At 34.2% G+C, this 18778-nt stretch overlaps 1 long non-coding RNA gene across 1 annotated transcript in view; it reads left to right on the top strand.

Moving 5' to 3' along the window:
- The window catches only part of LOC110192148 (uncharacterized), a 90716-nt gene that overhangs the window by 70726 nt on the left and 1212 nt on the right, over window positions 1-18778 (top strand). The gene's annotated exons all lie outside the window — the stretch shown is intronic.

The following is an 18778-nucleotide window of genomic DNA, read 5'->3' as shown; positions in this document are numbered from 1 at the left end:
GACTATTGCATTGGTCTCTGTTGTTTGTTGGTAATCACCTAGACTTGGGATCAGAAGTCTGGATTCTAATTATGGCTTTACCACTATCTACATAAATCAAAACCTCTCTGGACCTCTGTTTCCTCATTTGTAAAATGGAATTGGACTAAGTGATTTCTGTGGTATTACCAGTCTTCAAAATTCTGTGGTTATGTAATGATTATATAAACACATAAATAAAAAGGTAGAAGGAATGTGCTCACAATTGTCCAAAGGAATCAGTATTCAAAGAAGTCATTTTCAAAATGGTTAGTAGTCATTTATTCAAGTGTAACATACCCTCTGCATGTTTTCGAGGACTTTGTGTTTTAAACTTTGTCATTCTCTTGACTAGCAGCACCATCTAGAGGCATATGAATATATCAGACATCAAGGAAACAAAAACCATAAAAATCATGTAAAGTTAGAACATAAATTCAGAGCTTCATATTTTTATCTGATTACAAAAGGAATGTGCTGAATTTCTTTTTGTTAACATTGTCTTAAAGATAAATGAAGAGTTCTTTCTATTACACAGCCACAAGCCTGGGGCTATCTTAGAAAACATTTCTCTATATAGTTCGGCTTCCTGTTGGATAATGAAATAACAAGTGTCCAAGTCATGGTTTGAAATCAATGAGTTTTCAGTTCACATACTGAATTCCACTTTCTGCCTCGCAAACCCCTCTCCTAGAAGTTTCTTTTCCCTTCTTCCCTCTTATGAAGGAAAATATAGAACCATTTTTATTCTCTCTCACACTCCACTCCTTCTTCCACATCCCTTCCAGCATTATCTTTTAAGTTTTACCTTGCTGTGGAGAATAAAATTTCCCATGGCAAACTTTGCATTTTGAACACTTATCACATGTGAACCCCAACTCAATATCCCTGTGAAATCAGCATTTGAAGGCTTGAGGGAAATTTGGAGCACAGAATGTAAGCATAGGGAACAGAAAATATCAAATCCAGCAGAAATTTTGACATACAGAATATTAGAGAGCCTTAGGACATTGAATGATATTGCTGGATAAACCCTTAGAGATCATCTAATTCTGCCAATTGGCTTACTGGAAATTAAGGGAAGTACCTAAGTTCACTGAGGTTGTTAGAATGATTTAAATGTTTAATAAATAGTATCATAAAATGGTCCTGACAATTATTCACTGTTCCCACTTTGGTCTTGATTGGAAACAAATGAAACCACATGAAATTAATCAAGATATTTTAATATTAATTCAGATTGTCTACATTTTAAGGATAGATGAATTAAACACAAGGTGTTTCATGGACACAGTTATAATTCAGAACCCTGTAAAAACTAGAGATTTGTGTAGCTTGATAGCACTCAGATCACAGCCAAGATAATTGAGCATAAATATTATACTTTTCAATTCCAGAGATCAATGTCCCCAAGACAGTGTAAGTAATATTTCCAAACTGTATAGAGAAAAAGTGGTATACTGAATAATGTGCTTTCCTTGGAGTCTGAAAGACCCAGTAACAATTTCATTCTCTCCTTCTTACTAGCTTTGAGATCATTGCCCAATCATTCAAAATGTGAGACTACAATGACCATTGAGACCAATTCATAAATTTACAGATGAATTCCTTGGTGCAGAGTTGAAGGCAGTTCTCATTACAATGATGAAGATGATGGTGGTGATGATGATTATAATGATGATGATAATCACAGATCCTTGCCCATAATTGTCCCTCATTTGAAGGTCATATAAGTATAGTTTCATGAATTTCTATAGAATAGAAATGCTTCAAATTCTCACTGCATTCTTGTTGAACACCTAAGTCAATGATATACTAGAGACCAGATTTAGTACTTGATATAAAACTACTTCAAGGTATTGTAAGGCAATATAAACTAGTCTTTTGAAACTGGACCTAAATTCTGACAGCATATATGAAGCTGGAAAGAAAGTATAGATGCAAAGATGTACTAAGGACTTTTTTCCTGAAGACTATCCTCTATAAAGGAAGAAAAGGTAATCATTTAAAACCAGGACATCAGAAAGTGAGGTTATTTGGCCACTGAAGCTCATGAAAACCACAAATGTTGAGATATAGAATGGATATGATCTGAATTTGATTTAAATTCATTATTTGATTCAAATAAATGAACTTACAAATGCTCAAAGGAAATTTTATTCAGATAGGTGGGATATAAAAAAAAACAAAATTAAGGGATGAGAGAAACGGATGTAGTAGGAGAAGGAAGAAGAGAGAGATAAAATGGGTAAATTGTCTTACATAAATGAGTAAGAATTAACTTTTTATGGAGGGGTGAAAGATAAGGGTGGGTGGTGGGTATTGCTTGAACCTTACTCTCATTGGAACTACTTGAAAGAGGGAATAATATCCACACTCAATTAGGCATAGAAAACTCTTTTATCCTACAAGGAAGTAGTAGAGAAGGGTGATAGAAGAGTAAGGGAGAGGCTGATAGAAGGGAGGGCAAATTGGGGAGGTGTTGGAAAGAAAAAGAAATTATAAGTAACAGAGAAAGTGCTGAAATTTGGGGGGCGGAGCCAAGATGGCGGAGTGAAAGCAGTGACTTGCTTGAGCTGAATACTCAATACTGAAAGAATTATACTGAAGAAAATGACACCTTAAAAATAGCTTAATATAGATAGATAAATAGAGGGCCCAGGGTGAGTTGAAGAAGAAGATGAAGGGATGATATCTAGAGAATAAAATTAAAGGATGAGAGAGGATTATATGGAGAGGAGAAAGGGAGAGGTAGAATGGGGTAAATTATTTCACATAAAACAGACAAGAAAAGGCTTTTACAGTGGAGGGGAAATGGAGGCAGGTGAGAGGAAATGAGTGAATGTTATTCTCATCAGATTTGGCATAAGGAGAGAATAACATACACACTCAATTGGGTATGGAAATCTACCTTACCCTACAGCAAAATGGGGGGGAGGAGGGGTCAAGAGAGCAGGAGGATGATAAAGGGGAGGGCAGATTGGGGCAGGGGGATAATCAGAAGCAAATACTTCTAAGGAGAGACAGAGTCAAAATAGAGAATACAATAAATGGGGGGCAGGGAAGGATGAAGGGAAATATACTTAGTTTTTCATAACATGACTACTATGGGAGTGTATTGCATGACTACACATATATAACCTGTATCGAGTTGTTTGCCTTCTCAATGAGGGTGGGTAGGGAGGGAGGAAGGGAGAAAATTTGGAACCCAATGTTTTAAAAACAAAAATTTAAAAACAATTGTTTTCACATAAAAAAAAAAGCCTAAAATGGCAAAAGAGGTCCAAAAAGCCAATGAGGACAAGAATGCCTTAAAAAGCAAAATTGGTCGAATGGAAGAGGAAGTCCAAAAGCTTACTGAAGAAAAACTTCCTTAAAAATTAAAATGGAGGAATTGGAAGCTAGTGACTTTATGAGAAACTATCTGAAAGCCATGATCAAAAAAAAGAGCCTAGACATCATCTTTCAAGAAATTATCAAGGAAAACTGCCCTGATATTTTAGAACCAGAGGGCAAAATAGAAATTGAAAGAATCCACTAATCTCATCCTGAAAGAAATCCCCAAAGGAAAACTCTTAGGAATCCTATCATAGCCAAATTCCAGAGATCCCAGGTCGAGGAGATAATATTGCAAGCAGCCAGAAAGAAACAATTCAAGTATTGTGGAAACATAATCAGGATAACAGAAGATTTAGCAGCTTCTACATTAAGGGACAGCAGGACTTGCAACATAATATTCTGGAGGGCAAAGGAGATAGGATTACAAGCAAGAATCAACTACCCAGCAAAACTGAGTACAATCGATTCTTCAGGGGAAAAAAAATAGTCATTCAGTGAAATAGAGGACTTTCAAGCATTCTTGATGAAAAGACCAGAGCTGAATAGAAAATTTGCCTTTCAAATACAAGACTCAAGTGAAGCATGGAAGAGGCAAACAGGAAAGAGAAATCATAAGAGACTTATTAAGGTTGAACTGTTTATATTCTGCATGGAAAGATGGTATTTGCAACTCACAAGTCTTTTGTTAGTCTTAGAGTAGTTGGAGGGAAAAATTATACGTACATGTGTATAGATAGATAGACAGACAGACAGACAGGCAGGCAGGCAGACAGACAGACAGACAGATAGATAGATAGATAGATAGATAGATAGATAGACAGACAGACAGACAGACAGATAGATAGCTAGATAGATAGCTAGATAGCTAGCTAGCTAGCTAGCTAGCTAGCTAGATAGCTAGATAGATGACACAAGGTGAGTTGAAGATGGAGGGCTAATATCTGGAGAATAAAATTAAGGGATTAGAGAAGATTATACTGGGAGGAGGAGAAAGGGAGAGGTAGAATGGGGTATTTTCTCGCATAAAAGAAACAAGAAAAGTTTTTACAATGGAGGGGAAATGGGGGAAGTTGAGAGGGAATGAGTGAATCTTATTCTCAGCAGATTTGGCTTATGGAGAGAATAACACACACACTCAATTTGGTGAGGAAACTATCTCATCCTACAGGAAAATAGGAAGGGAAGGGTACAAGAAATCAGGAGGATGATAGAGGGGTGGGCTGATTGGGAGAGGGGTTAATCAGAAGGAAACACTTCTAAGGAGTTACAAGGCCAAAACAGAGAATAGAATAAATGGGGGGTGGGATAGGATGAAAGGAAATATACTTAGATTTTCCCAACATGACTACTATGGAAGTGTTTTACATGACTACACATGTATAACCAGTATTGACTTGCTTGTCTTCTCAATGAGGGTGGGTGGGGAGAGAGGAGGGGAGAAAATTTGGAACCCAAAATTTTAAAAACAAAAGTTAAAAAAAATTGTTTTCACATGCAACTGGGAAATAAGATATACAGGAAAGGGGTATAGAAATCTATCCTGTTGTACAGGAAAATTGAAGGGGAAGAAGATAAGAGAAGGGTGGAGAGATAGAAGGCAGGGCAGATTAGGAGAAGGTGTAATCAGAATTCGTGCTGTGTTGTGGTGGGGGGAAGGACAAGATGGGGAGAACATTTGGAACTCAAAATCTTGTGGAATTGAATGTTGAAAGCTAAAAATAAATAAATTAATTAAAAAAAGACACAGACAGAAGATGAGGTATATTTGAGAAGAACAGTTTGGCTAGAGGGTAGAGTGAATGAGGGAGCATAACATACAATGTGTTTGGAACAATAAATTGATACAAGCAATGATAGCTTGGGACTTTAAAATCTAAACTCCTAGACTTTATCGTAGAGGATATAGCTTTCTGGAGAAGTTTAACTGAGAGATGGAAGATAGATATGATAGTGGCAGGAAATACCAAAAAATTGTTTAATAATATTGGAGGTAGATTTGAGTAAATTAAAAACAGTAGCAAAGGAACTAATAATAGGGACATATTGCAAATTTTATAGGAAATGGGGGTTGATTAAGCTTGAAATCTTCTGTTAGGGGTTCAAACTAAGGACACATAAGGAGTGGTTGGCCTTGGCAATGAGAAAGGATTCTTCACCTTTAGGCAGTCTTGGAAAGGAAGAGTGAGAAATGATGTTAATGGGTTTTGAGATAGAGAAAGGAGATCTTACAGTCAAATGCTTCACATTTTCTCATAGAGGAGATTTGAAATAGCATTTGTAAGAAACCAGTTAAGTAGGGGAGCTAGGTGGTGCAATGGATAGAACACTGGCCCTGAAGTCAGGAGAACCTGAGTTCAAATCTGGCCTCAGACCAAAAACTTGACACTTATTAGCTGTGTGAACCTGGGAAAATCACCTAACCCCAACTGACAAAAAAAAAAAAAAAGAAAGAAAAAGAAACCAGTTAAGTAAGGGATCAAGGGGGCAGGGGAGGAGGATGGTTTTGCTGTAGTGATGGACTAGTTGCAGTTGGATAACATGAATTTATGAAGTACCCAATTCAGCACATGAGACTTCATCAAACTCTGTTTAGCAGCCTATATGTATAAGAAAGTGGAGGTAAGTGAGAGTAATCCAGGGCTGAAGTTTGGCAAGGGATGAGTAGTGATGTAGCAAGAGAACAAGAATTTCAAGAGTGGAGGATATTGATCTTTCTTTGCTTTATGCTTCCTTAAGTTAGGAGTGTATTTGTCTTATAAAATATACAATGTTTCCTTCTCATTTTTTTTGATAATTATTTGCATTGTATAGGTAGTGACTGTTCTTTAAGTTTGATAAAATTCTCCTAAAAACTCATTCAGAAGGTGGTTGTTTTCTTCTCCCTCCAGTAGTTCCTGAGTAGTTGAATGTTCTTTTCTGCAACTGGAATACACACACACACACACACACACACACACACTCACACACACATGCACACACACAGACACACACACACATAATGTGTGAGTGTGTGTGTGTACTGTTAAATTGGCTCATTTTGTGGTAGATATTCAATTTCTTTTGAATTATCATTTGTGTTGTAATATAGCTGTATAATAGATTATAGGATTTTTTTCTTGTAATTTTGATTTCACCTTATTTATTCATTGTATTAATTTGATTTTTCTCCTTAAATTGGCTAAATGTTGAACCAGCTTTAATTTTATACGTTTTATACTTTTTTCTGGCTTGCAATTTCTTCTTTTATATTTATATTGCAGTTTATATATTGCAATATATTCTTTCATTTTTAATTGGATATATTTGTTGGCTAATTTTAAAAAAATTGTACATTCAGTTCATTAAGCCTATTTAAAAAAAAATTTTGTTAATGTATGCAGGTTTTTAGGCACCTTTTTTTCCTTTGAGTACTTTAATTTCATTCTTGAAATTTTGCTATGTTTGCTAATCATTTTTGTTTATTGATAGTAATTATTTCTATGATTTATTATTTTATCTACTAAATTATTCAGGATTATATAATTAAGTCTTCATTTAGTTTTGTCTTGTTTATTTGTATTCTCCTGTATTGATTACTATTTTTTAATTGCATTGTGTGCAATAAAACTATATATTGGGGGAAAAAAGATTCCTTAGATTAAAAGATCTATCAGACTCAGCCTCCCTGGCAGCAAGGATTATCAGTGTACACTACCATATCTGAATCTAAAAGCATTCTATGTGCATACTTCTGGAATGATCCAAGCATGGAGGATCTGTTAGAATGAAGATTCATGGGACTTCACTTTGAAATTTTGAGAGAGTGTGCTAAAGTCAGGACCGTGTATAACAGTATTAGACAGACCTTGTGATACAGAAGTGAAAAGAATGATTAACCAACAACTAGAATTACTAAGATGCTTAGATAGAGGACATATAGCACAAGATTAGACTATTATCTAAAGCAAGGAAGAAAATGAAAACAATGCATTAACTCCAATTCTGTTCCTATTTGAAAGAAACTATATTTAATTTCTTATACTTTCCTTGGATTAATAGTCATAATATTCTCTGTGCCTCATAATAAAATTATGTGTCATATATTTCCTATTAGGGGACAAAGTTCAATCAAGAGTTTCTTTAAGTATACACAGAAAAAATATATATAATAACCCTTCTTGGTTACCCTGTTTGTCATGCTAATGTTAGTGATCAAAGAATGTTCTCTCCTTTTCAGTTTTTATAAGGTGAGACCATCACACAAATATGTTTGATATTTAAAGATAGATAGATGAAGAATCAGGAGAGAATTGGAATAGAATTGAACTTTGATATTGATAGTTATGTGATGATAGGAATGTCACTAAGCTCTCTGTGCCTTAGTTATTTATTTTAAAAAATAGTATTTGTAGTGCCTCTCTTACTATGATGTTGTGAGGGTAAAATTAGACAATATAAAATGATAGGGATTGGCCCAGTAATTGCACATGTGTAGGGATATCTTAGATGATGAATATCCCTCTACTATTATAAGCCAAAGCTTTGCTTCTGAAACTTCTTGAGAATCATGAGGTTTAAGAAAAAGTGTTCTAACTAACGCAGATTGACCAGTGGTTGTTGATGTTGCAGAGATAGGCAAGATTCATTAATCAGGCTATGAGATAGATCTGAAGTCTTTCAAAATAATATAATTCCACAAATATCTAAACTTCTCATACTTAAAAACTATGCCTAATTCTCCATTAATGCAACTATTAACTCAATAACTTCATCACCTTTTTCCCTGGATTGTTATGACCACCACCAACTTTCATCAATTCTTTCTTTTCTCATTCTCTTGTCCACATAGCTTCAATTTTGATTTTTTAAATAAAACATAGTTTTGACCTTCAGACTCTTACGACTTCCATTTTATACTTGTTCCTTATTGTTTCTAATCTAAACTACAAATAGCTTTGTCATCTCTTCTTACAGATTTGTCTAGAGAATTAAAAGACTAACTAACTTGCCTAGTAAAATTTGGCTAGTAAGTATAAAAGGCTAGAATTGAACCTAAGTGTTCCTGGATCTCTTAACAGTAAATGATGCTAAAATTTTTAGTGGAGATGAAGGCAGGATCTCAACATAGAGAAGCACTCAGATGATATTTTGCAAATATTCCCTTCAAAAATCTATTAAGTGACACCTGAAATCAAATTCAGGAGTGTCAGGGCCCAAGATAACACAGGAAGTCCGAAAAAGAGATCTGTGAAATGGGGGAGGAATTTGGCCTGGTGTCCCAAAGGAGAAATGCCAGTGTTGGAAGTTGGTGATGGAGACAGAAGCAGTAGCAACTTCTGGTTCTCCCAAGTCAAAGATGGCAGGTGACCTGGCATCTGGTCAGAAAGAGATTGAGGAGTATCTCTTTGCTAGCACTGACCAAAGGATGGGTGTTGTTTGGCAACTCCACTGCCTATATCCATTTCTGGGACAGAGAGGAACACTTTAAGTTAAGAAAGAGCAAGGACCCAGAGGGGCAATGGTTTGGAAACTCCATTGCCTGTACTCACTACTGGGTCACAGTTCAAGAGTGAGAGGACCATATTTGATAGACAGAATGGAAACTCTGAGAAGCAATATAACTTGCAGGACCCAAGGAATCAGGGACCATGAGAAACAATCATTTCCAGTCCCAAAAGTTGGGGGGGAGGGCTGAGGAGCAGGATTGATAGCAATACTAAGGGATCAGGGGCCCTTCCTGGGTATGGGTCAAAATGTAGAGCAAGAGAGCAGTGACTATACCTGTGCCCAGATCACATTCCCTTGGAAGCATTGAAAATTTGCAAACCCCCAGTACTAGCTCTAAAAAAAGCAGTGACAAAAAGCCTGAAGCTAAAGAAAGAGACCCTCATCCCTCATGTAAAAATCAGAGTAGAACAATTACATAAAGTTTCAAATTAAGAAATAGGGTGGAAATAGTAACAAATAACAAAAAAAGAAACGGATGACACCAACCTATGATGGTGACAGTAAAGATCAAGATTCAAACTCAGGAGAAGACAATGAAGTCAAAACAGCTAAAAGCAAAATCTAAAAAGAAAAAAAAATACAGCATGAATTGGACATAAACCAATGTGAATTCCTGGAAGGGCTAAAATGATTTTCAAATCAAATAAGGGTAGTAGAGGAAAAATGGGTTAAAAATAAAAACAAAGAAGTAAAATTGTGAAAAGAAAATGAACAGTTAGTTAAAAATAAGTACAAAAATTCACTGAGGAAAAGAACTCCTTAAAAAGCAGAATTGGACAAATTGAAAAAAAAGAATAAAAGAAACTTGAAATTAATAATTCCTTAAAAATTAGATCAAGCAGGTGGAAGCTAATGACTTCATGAGACATCAAGAAACAATAAAACAAAGTTGTAAGACAAACAAAAGAATATATAAAATATCACATAAGAAAAACAACTAACATGGAAAATAGACTGAAAAGAGATAATTTAATAATTAATATATTATCTGCAACCCATGATCAAAGAAAGAGCATAATCAGTATTTTCAAGAAATTGTGGAAAACTGCCCAAATATTTGAGAACCAGAGAGTAAAATAGAAATTGAAATAATCCACTTATTGCCACCTGAAAAAGACCCAAAATGAAAACCCTCAAAATTATTATAGCCAAATTGCAGAGCTTTCAGGTTAAAGAGAAAATAGCAGGAAACAAATCATTCAAATACCTTGGAGAAACAACTGGGTTCACAAAAGATTCAGCAGTTACCACATTGAAGGATCAAAGGGCTTGGAATACAGTTTTCTTTTTTTTTAATATAAATTTATTTATTTTTAGTTTTCAACATTTATTTCCACAAAATTTTGAATTCCAAATTTTCACCCCATCTTGCCCCTCCCTTACCCCAAGATAGCATGCATTCTGAACACCCTTCCCCTTGTCTGTCCTCCCTTCTATCTCTCCCCCCCTTCTCTTATCCCCTTCCCCTTCTATTTTCCTGGAGGGCAGGATAGATTTCTGTACCTCATTTACTTTATTTCTTATTTCCCAGTTGCATGTGGAAACATTTTTTTAAACATGTGTTTTTAAAGCGTTGGGTTCCAAATTTTCTCCATTCCTCCCACCCCAACCACCCTCATTGAAAAGGCAAGCAAGTCAATACAGGCCACGCACATGCAGTTATGCAAAATACTTCCATAGTAGACATGTTGTGAAAAACTAACTCTATTTCCCTTAATCCTATCCTGCCCCCCCATTTATTCTATTCTTTCTTTTGACCCTGTCCCTCCTCAGAAGTACTTCCTTCTGATTACCCCTTTCCCAATCTGCCCTTCTCTTTATCTTCCCCCCTGCTCTCTTGTCCCTTTCCTCTCCTCTTTTCCTGTAGGGTAAGACAGATTTCCATATCCAATTGAGTATGTATGTTATTCCCTCCTTAAGCCAAATCCTGTGAGAATAAGATCCCCTCATTTCCTCTCACCTTCCCCTGTTTCCCCTCCACTGTAAGAACATTTTCTTGTCTGTTTTGTGCGAGATAATGTACCCCATTCTACTTCTCCCTTTCTCCTTCTCCTAGTATAATCCTCTCTCACCACTTAATTTTATTCTCCAGATATCACCCCTTCATCTTCAACTCACCCTGTTCCCTCTATCTATCTATCTATCTATCTATCTATCTATCTATCTATCTATCTATCTATCCATATAATTTTTCTGCTCCCGCTACCCTAATACTGGCAAAGGTGTCATGAGTTATAAATATCATCTTTCCATGCAGGAATGTAAATAGTTCAGGGAAACTATATATTGCTGAGAGAAATCATAGATAATAAAGTAACCTCAATATTAAACATACATGCACTATCTGGCATTATAAATAAATTCTTAAAGGAACAATTAAATGAGTTACAGGAAGAAATAGATAGTAAAACTATAGTAGTGGAGTACCTCAACTTTCCCCTCCCAGAACTAGAAAAAACTTTAAAAAAAAGAATAAAAAAGGAGGAAAAAAGTCAAGAAAATTAATTAATAGAATTTTAGAAAATTTAAAATATGATAGACCTCTGGGGGGGATGGGGACTGAATTGAATAGGATACAGTATACCTTTTCTCAGCTGTACATGACACCTTCACAAAAATTAGCTATGTATTAAAGCATTTTTTTTAGAAAGAAATGCAGAAATATATTCAATGCACCCCTTTCATCCAATAATACAATATAAATTACATTTAGTAAAGCACTATGGAAGAATATATTAAAAACTAATTGGAAATTAAATAATCTAATCTAAAAAGTGAGTAGGTCAAAGAACAAATCATAGAAACAATCAATAATTTCATTAAACTAAATGGAAGCCATGAAACAACATTCCACAATGTGTGGGATACAGCCAAAGCAGTACTTAAGGAGGTATTTATGCCTCAAAACACACATCAATAAAAGAGAGAAAGAACAAATCAATGATTTGGGCATGAAACTACAAAAACTTTAAAAATAATAAATCAAAAGTCCCCCAAATGGAAGTCTTGAAAATCAAAGGAAAGTAAATAAAAATAAAGGTAAAACAAAACAAAACAAAACAAAACAAGAAACTATTGAACTAATAAGTAAAACAAGGAGCTGTTTGTATTTAAAAAATAAAATTGATAAATCATTCATTTATTTAATTTTAACAAAAGAAAGAAGAAAATCAAACTAACATCAAAAATTAAAAAGGATGAGTGCACCACCAATAAAAATGAAGTTAAAGCAATTATTAGGAGTTATTTTTCCCTATTATATGAGTAGAAAACTGTTATTCTAAGTGAAATAGATCAATATCTACCAAATTGTTAACTACCCAGATTACCAGAAGAAGAAATAGAAAATTTTAATCATCCTGTCTTAGAAAAATAAATTTTAAAAAACCATGCATGGGATGTCTTAAAAATATACCCCCAAATAGCTGGGTTCACAAGTAAATTCTACCAAGCATTTAAGAAACAGTTAATTCCAATAGCATATAAAATCTTTAAAAAAAAAAAAAAGTAAAGAAGTCCTTCAAAATTCCTTTTATGAAATAAACATGGTTTGAATAGCTAAATCAGGAAGAGCAAAAAGAGAGAAAGAAAACTATAGATCAATTTCCTTAAAGAATATTGTTTCAAAATTTTTAAATAAAATGCTAGCAAAGAGATTTCAGCAATATATCAGTAAGATAGCAAATTTTGATCAGTAGGATTTATACCGTGAAAGTGGAAATAGTTTTACAAACTATTTCTGTAATTCACTTAATTATTACTTCAATAATTTATTTCTTATGCCATTTGGTGCATATATGTTGAATACTGATGTTACTTCATCATCTATGATTTATTTCAGCAAGAATAACATTTGGAAAATTATCAATATAATTGGTTATCTCAATAACAAAAGCATGAAAAATCATATAATTTTATCAGTAGATGAAAAAAAGATAAAATATAACACCAATTCATACTAAAACATTGTGAAGCATAAGAATTTGTGGACTTTTTTTTAAATGAGAAGTAGTATCTATTTAAAACCAAGAGCAGGCATTATCTGTAATGGGGATAAACTTGAAGTCTTTCCAATAATATCAGAAATGAAGCATCAATGGTTATCATCATCACTATTATTCCATATTGTACTAAAACTATGAGCAATAGCAATAAAACAGTAAGAATAAGTTGAAGGAAGAAAAATGGACAGTGAGGAAACAAAACTATCACTCTGTGCAGATACGATAGTATACTTAGAAAACATTACAGAACGAATAAAAAATTGAAACAATAAACATTTTAGCAAAGTTGAAGGGTACAAAATGAACCTACATAAATCATTGGCATTTCTATATACTACCTACAAAATCCAGCTGGAATAGTTAGAAAGAAAAATTCCATTTAAAATAAATGCAGATCATATAAAATACTTGGGAGTCTACTTATCAAAAAACAAAAAAAAGAGGGCTATATAAAAACAATTACAAAACAGTTTTGACAAAAATAAGGAGAGGTAGAAACAATTAGAGAAATAGTAAATGCTGATGAGCAGATTGAGCCAATATCATAAAAATGACAACTCTACTTAAATTAATTTACTCATTCATGTTCATACCAATCAAACTATCAATGAATTATTTTATGGAGCTAAAAAATAACAAAATTCTCCTGGAAGAACAAACTATTAAGCATATGAAGGGGTTAAATGAACAAAAAAGTTGAAGGAGGTGGACTAGTAGTTCCAGATTTCCAACTATATAACCAAGTGGTAATTATCAAAACAATCTGGTAGTGGCTAAGCAACTGAGTTGTATATCAGTGGAATAGATTAGGTACACAACACATGGTAATGAATGAACACATTTCTCTAACATTTGATAAACCCAAGATCCAAACTTATGTGGTAAGAACTTATCTTTTGACAAAAATTCCTGGGAAACAATATCGGCTTGATAGAAACTAGACATGCATCAACATCTCACATTATATAACAATATAAAATTAAAATAAATAAGTGGTTTTGACATACAGGGTCATATCATAAGTGAACGGAGCATCAAAAAATGTACCTGTTAAATTTATGCATAAAAGACGAGTTTATCTCCAAACAAGAAAAAGAGAGGATCACAGGAAGTAAAATGGATAAATTTGATTATGTAAAATTATGAAGCTTTTGCACAAACAAAACTATGCAGTCAAAATTAGAACAAAAAAACTGAGAAAAATATTTTACAAATTTCTCTGATAAACACCTCATTTTTCAAAATACATAAGGAACTGAGCCAAATTTATAAAAAGGAAGGCACTCACCAGTTGATATGAGGATATGAGCAGGTAGTTTTCAGAAGGAGAAATCAAAGCTGTATATATTCTCATTTAAAAAAAAATTTCTCTAAATCTCCACTGATTAGAGAAATGAAAATTAAAATAACCACCTCAAACCTATCAGATTGGCTAACATGACAAAAGGAAAATGGCATATACAGGATGTGGAAATGCTGGGATGCTAAGATACTATTGATGGAGTTCTGAACTAGCCCAGGCATTCTTGAGACATATTTGGAACTTCATCCAAGGAATTCCAAAACTGTGCATACCCTTTCACCCACTACTTGTTTTCTATCCCAAAAGGATGGAAGAAATGGGAAAAGGATCTTTTTGTCCTAACATATTTTTAATGAGCTTTTTGTGGTGGCAAAGGATTAAAAATCCATGGGATGTCCATAAATTGGGAAATGATTAATGAAGTAGTGGTATATAGTTTGATGAATTCTGTTGTAGTATAAGAAAAAGATGAGCAGGATGCTCTCAGAAAAACCTGGGAAGACTTATGGGAACTTATGCAAAGTGAAATAAACATAATCAGAATAACAGTATACACAGTAACAGAAATATTATAAGTATGATCAACTGTGAAAGACTTAGCCACTCTAATCCAGATAATGATCCAATACAACTCCAAAGGACCTATGATGAAAAATGCTATCCAAGTCAAGAGAGAACTGATGAACTCAAAATACAGATTGAAGCATGCTCTTTTTCTTTTACTTTTTATTATTTTACTTTGATTGTGTTTTCTTTTGCAAGAAAGCTAACATGGAAATATGTTTTGCATGACCTCACATGTACAACTGAAATCAAAGTGTTTGTCTTCCCAAAGAAGTGATAAATTGGAATGGAGAGAAAGCATTTGGACACAAAAGATAGTTAATTTTATCTATAATTGGGGAATATTTAGCCAAATAAATAAAAAATATTAAAAACCATATATGATAGTGTCTCTCATTATGCAAAACTATGCATAAATACTATTTAACTATCTGTTGCTATTATATTTACATCCTTGAGTTGAAATAAATAGAATACTTTGTGAAGCTGTTAATTGTTTTTGGAAAATAATCACAGAATATAGAATGATGTAGGTTAAAGGAACCTAGAAAAAGTCAGTATTCTAATTGTAAGTGAAATTTAATAGGAGCAGCTAAGTGGTGCAGTGGATAGAGCACTGGCTCTGGATTCAGGAGGACCTGAGTTCAAACCTAGCCTCAGACACATAACACTTACTAGCTGTATGACCCTGGGCAAATCACTTAACCCTATTGCCTAAGCAAAAAAAAAAAAATAATGCATAGAATTTCAGATCCTTAATATACCTATTCCTATTTCACCCTCTTACATTTTGTCAGGTATTAGATCTTTGGTGACTGTGTCATGGTAAACATGAATTCTGGTTAGCATTCATCATTTTCTATGTGTCAATGACCAATTAGAGTGTGTTCAAAGAAGAAGAACTAGGAAAGTGAGTTAATTCACAATCATCTCATGAGGAATAGGTAAAAAAAAATCAGTATTTGTTAAGAGGAACATGGTTTCTCTGGTACAAGTTTTTGGAAGATTATTATTTGGAAGAAGGATTAACCTTTTTTGCTTTGCTCATGGAATGGAAGACTTGGAAAATAATCAGAAAATTTCCAGTGATATATCTAAGGTTTGATATGAGAATGTGCTTCTTAAACATTGGGGTTGGGACACAGAGGAGTTGGTTGTTTCATGAGAAAAAAATGTAACCAAGTCATATTGATTATTTGTTGATGCTATAGGGGTGGGAGAGATACATCAGTCAGGAAGAGAGATGGGACTGAAGTCTTTCAAAATACTAGAATTCTCTTATTATTTAACTTCCTATTTCAAAGCTATATATTATTATCCACTCATACAACCAGTAACTGAGTTAGACCCCTTATCATTTTTTCTGTCCTATTGCAATAATTACTCACTTGCCTTGATTATCTTTCTTCTCCATTTCATTCTTTATATAGCTTTAAATTTTTATTATTATTATTTTTAATAAAGTACATTCCTTTTTTGGGGGGTGGGCTAGGCGATGGGATTAAGTCACTTGCTGAGGGTCACACTGCTAGTAAGTGTTATGTGTCTGAGGTCAGATTTTAACTCAGGTCCTCCTGAATCCAGGGCCTGTGCTCTATCCACTGCACCACCCAGCTGCCCCATAAATCACTTTCTTGACCATTTGACTTTCTCTATTCAAGAAGTTTCAGTTGCTCTCTATTACCTTTATGATAAATTACAAATCTCTTTGTCATAAACACTTCACAATTTAAGTGAACATCTCCATTCATGTTACAGATTATTCTCCTTCACTCCTTCTTTGCTGCAGCCAAACTGTTTCATTTGTTGTTCCCCTCTCCTTTCTCTACACATTTTTGTCAGTGCTGTCCTCATGACTACAATTCATTTTCTCCTTATCTCTACCTATCTCAGTACCATCTCCTATATGAAACTTAGTCTGAACCCTGTTTCCTCCCAGAATACTAAATACATTAAAAGATATGGTAGGTAGATGAAAAATAACTCACAGATATACAGATAGATAGAATATTTATTAAGTACTTACTATGTACCTCACACTATGTATATCCTGAGGATACAAATACACAACACAAAATAGTCCATCCTCTCAAGGATCTCCATTCTAATAAGATAAGAAAAAATATCTAAAAGACACCTAAAATGCAGAGGGGGAAGAAAGAGAGGAAGAGAATGCAACTGTGGGTGAGCAAGTATATCAATGCAGAATGGGTTGAGCTGAGAGTGAAGTGAATATGTCTGTGGACAAACAAGAAATAAATATTCCCATCAGGCACCCACTGCTTAAAAGAGCAGGCTCCAGAAGTTTATTTATAAGTACATGTAAGGAGTTATGTTTATTTTGTGTATGTTTTACAGTTACTTATCTGTGTCTATGTCATTTTTCTCTAGTAAAATTCAAGTATATTGAGGAGAAGCACTGTTTCATGTTTGTTGTTGTCATTCCAAACCCCCATCTGAGTGCCTCATACATATAGCTTTTAAAATGCTTGCTTATTAAATGAATCCATGATTTCATTAGTGTAAACCCTGCCTTTACTGATAAAGATTTCAGCCTTTCAGTCCTTCTTAGAATGTCTCATTCATCCTCTCTCCTCCAAACTAACCTCCCAGAGATGAGCCTTTTGTAGATAGATTCTCAGACAAGAAACATACAATTCATCTCTGTGCCCTTTTGTCTTTATAAGATTTATCAGAGCTTGCATTCCATAGACATAGCTCTTGATAGGCCAGTGTAAGGTACCTTCAGATCTTTGGTGGAAGATTTTACAGTCAATAATTATGTAATTGAACATCACCTAGGCTGACACTATTGCTTTTGGTGTGATGGTTTGCTTATTTATTGATCTTCATTAGTGATTCCTGGTATCTGAATAGTTTTGTGAAGAAAAACATTAAGGGTAAAAGCAAGTAAGTATCTCACCAAATCCAAAAAAAAAAAAAGAAAAGAAATAAATAATCTAAGGGACTGTGGCCTGTCTATTGGAATAAGAGTCAGTTTTTTTTTCCTTTCCTCCCATTCATGTGAGTCTTCCTACTTAGCCAAGTGAAAGTCTATTTTTGTTCACATGATCCCTGTCAGGAAATAAAAAAGTTACTTTGGGATATGTTTACTCCTTCTCTATCCCCATAATCTTTTGACTTATCCAGCCTCTTCAAACTTCAGTCAAACTAATGTTCAAATGACATTGCTCCATATTCCCTGACCTTGTCAATCATTCTTTCGCCTTATGGGTTACATGCAAGGCACCTTTTAACCTCTGCCTGCCATCCACCTATGAACATTTCACCAGGGGTTTTGCCTGAAGCCCCGCTTATTCCCTTTCCTCCCTACTTCCATCCCCTTGATTTCTTCTTTTAACTCTACTGAAGTTCACAGGGTAACTGAATGTTATAATTTACTGGGCTATTTCAAGAATAGAAGCAAATTCTTAGGCAAGCAGCATAGGAATACTATGCCATTAGAATGAAAATAGATAGCTGAAGCTGAGTCTTAAATGAAAGCTTCCAATTGGTATCCAACATTGATAGTAGTGATACCCAGATTAATCTCTTTTTTCCAATCAATATTGGTAACTGAAGGTGACAACATATGCATATTAATTCTTAGATCACATTTAAGAATTTGATGTTCTTGGGTATCTTCCTGGATGACAGACAAGAAGGGACCTGCGCTAATTGAGTTCAATTTAAAAGAGAGATATGAAAAATGTGATGAGGGGGAGGAAGCTGTCTTACACTGAAATGTGCCTTCATCATGTGTATAATCTTTGATAAGATACTAGAATATAGATTTGGAAGAGTCCAAAAAGTCCTGTGGTCCAATTCTTTATATATTTACCTGCAAGGAAACAGAATCATTGAAAGTGGTTGCTATTCATTTTGTGATCTGTGAATAGAAATACCTCAAGATTTAGAGTCAGAAGAAATGGATTTTAATTATGATCCTTTTATGTTCAGTCTATGTGACTTTTCATAAGTCTGTTCATGCCTATGGACCTCACTTACTTCATATGAAAGCAAATTGGCAAGGTAGTAAGCATTTATTAAGCACTTACTAAAT

Source organism: Phascolarctos cinereus, unplaced genomic scaffold, assembly GCF_003287225.1.
Source record: "Phascolarctos cinereus isolate Bilbo 61053 unplaced genomic scaffold, phaCin_HiC Scaffold_2;HRSCAF=192, whole genome shotgun sequence".
Lineage (NCBI taxonomy): Eukaryota > Metazoa > Chordata > Mammalia > Diprotodontia > Phascolarctidae > Phascolarctos > Phascolarctos cinereus.
The sequence above is the reverse complement of the archived record's forward strand: the minus strand, read 5'-3'. Positions and strand labels throughout refer to the sequence as shown.